This window comes from Penaeus monodon, chromosome 1 (genome assembly GCF_015228065.2).
Source record: "Penaeus monodon isolate SGIC_2016 chromosome 1, NSTDA_Pmon_1, whole genome shotgun sequence".
In the NCBI taxonomy this organism is placed as follows: Eukaryota; Metazoa; Arthropoda; class Malacostraca; order Decapoda; family Penaeidae; genus Penaeus; species Penaeus monodon.
This window is the reverse complement of record NC_051386.1, coordinates 20,341,051-20,343,550: the sequence shown is the minus strand read 5'-3', so window position 1 is coordinate 20,343,550 and position 2,500 is coordinate 20,341,051. Positions and strand designations below refer to the sequence as shown.

At 37.5% G+C, this 2,500-nt stretch overlaps 1 protein-coding gene across 2 annotated transcripts in view; it reads left to right on the top strand.

Annotated features, from left to right (window-relative positions):
- LOC119568428 overlaps positions 1 to 2,500 on the top strand; it is a 39,191-nt gene that overhangs the window by 850 nt on the left and 35,841 nt on the right. The window lies entirely within an intron of this gene.

The window sequence follows — 2,500 nt, the reverse complement described above, 5'->3', positions numbered from 1 at the left end:
CCTAAACCTATGAAGATGGGGAAAGACTAGTGCAATGGATACAAAAGATAATCTTAACTAGATATAGATAAGGTCATAGAGGATTGTCAAGACTCATGGTATATTTTATGACAACTTGGCTTTCACATATAGAACTGAGAGCCTTTCAAGTAGTTTGAAGTAATTAGAATGAATCTAATTATCATTTTCAATACATTACATAATCTAATATTCTTGGGGAAGCCAAAGGAATTTTGTTTAGGGGATGTATAACAGGGGTACATAGATCACATAAAATACAGTTAACTTCCAAACAATGGTATATTAGAAATTAGATATGTATATTCATAAAGTTTAGTCACCTTTATGGCATTGTCACAGTTAATCATATTTTGCTAAATCCTAAACAATGCGATGACAGAAAGGTCAAATATCACCATACATCCTGGCAAGATAGAGCTTAGGGTTGTATTCAAGCTATCCAAGGGATTCAGGTAATTGAATCGGATGAAAATCCATATGTTGATTTTACTTGGATTGATATTAAATGTTCTAAATAAACATTATTAGGCATTTGAAATTGTCACCCAACACCAGTGGTTGCAACCCTTCTTGGGCAGCCGACAATAAAACTGTATAGAACTCTCAGCCTCTTTGCCAGATTCCAAGAAATTATTCTTGAGTGTGGCCCATAAGCTAGTTCTCTAACCTGTTTTAACATTTTCTAAGGCTATGTTTGTCATTTGTTTTACTGTAGTTAAATGGTAATAGATATGTTATCTCTATAGGTAACTTAAACTCTCTGCAATAGGAAAAGTAAATATAAGTAACAGTATGTTATTTTATTTTTTATTTTTCATATATTTTTGTATTAACTTCTCTGGAACCCTCTGCACTGCTGATAGCATCAGGCAGGAATAGGTTCCTGCATGTGAATATAGGGTTATTCTTTACAGTACGGATGTACTCACCAGAGACCAAACTCACGTCACAAAATTAGTTCAATAATTTTGGTACAGATAGTACCAACCTCTTATGCCAGTGGAAATAATACAGGGTCTCCCTCCAAAATCTTTTATGCATAGTGTGACATCTCTATCACCTGTCATTCACTTACAATATCCCATTGGACACTGCCTGGGATGAGATGATGGGAGGCTCTGCCTCCCAACATCCCCTGGGATGAGATGATGGGAGGCTCTGCCTCCCAACATCCCCTGGGATGTCTTCATCTTCAATATGCACATTAAGATCGAGCTGAAACATGGGAACACTGAGTAGACTCAGGGTGTGAGTGATGCTTTCTGTGATATTTTCCCTTATTTGTGTCATTATCTTTCATGTAACTTTTTCTCATCTACCAGAATATCATCTTAAATTTACCCTACCCTAGTGTGGCCTTGATGTAATGATTGACCGAATATAATGTCCTCCCTGGAGCTGGTGTTCTTCCAGGCATAGCTCACAGATAGTACTTTAACCAGTGGAAATAATACAGGTATCCCTCCAAAATCATTGTGTGCTCATAGTGTGACATCTCTATTACCTGTCATACAGTTACAATATCACATGGTGAGACCCTCCTGTAACATTGGACCATTACCTAATTTTTCCATCAGCTACCCCTTGGCTAAATTTTTTCACGGTTTGACATCCTTGTAACCCAAATCTAATGTGTTAATTTGACGATTAACGTCATGGGTGCTTCCTAAATGCATATGATGTACCACAACCATTACAGGTAACTTATTCATCTTTAACTGACTCTTAACTGCTTTGCTATTTGAATACTGAAAAAAGGTAAAAAAAATATGTAACATGTTACAGTCCTTGCCTGTTGAGTTAAGGAGAGTTTGTTACAATATGAGTGCACTTGCTGTAGACCAGTTCCCTACGCCATGTCACAAAGTTTTCAAGAATTTCAGTTGCCATGACCGGGTGTGTCCTTCAGGCACTGCCCAAAGGGAGGGCTTTGCCTCCCAACACTCCCAGCAAACCTCAATAAGCATGGTGAGATAGAGCTGAAACTTACAAGCTCTGAGTGGACTTTGGCTGTAAGCAATGGTTTCTGTGATCTTTTTCCTTTATTTGTGGCATTAAGATTCATGTTTGGAGATTATTTCTTAGGCTAAATGTTACCATATAAAATGATATCCTTGTAATCATCAGTAAAAGAAATAATTTGCAGATACAAATGGTAATGCATATATAAAGGAAATGCAGCTAAAAGTGCCGCTTGCACCGTAAGTTCACTCAGTCTCTCCGAGTTTCAGTTCTGTCTTGCTGTGCATACTGAGGTGAAAGCAATGTATGCCAGAGGGTGTTGAGAGCCTGCATCAAGTCTCCTGACAGGTAGTCACCCAGTTATGGTAACTTATATTTTTTAAATCAGTGTTGTGATAAGGAGTTGGGGATGTAGTGTCTGGTGAGTGCATCTGTCTGTAAAGAATTATCATTTCTTGTACTGATGACAGCATCTCAGTCCTCTATAAGAATATGATTTTAAATTTGCTCTAGCTTT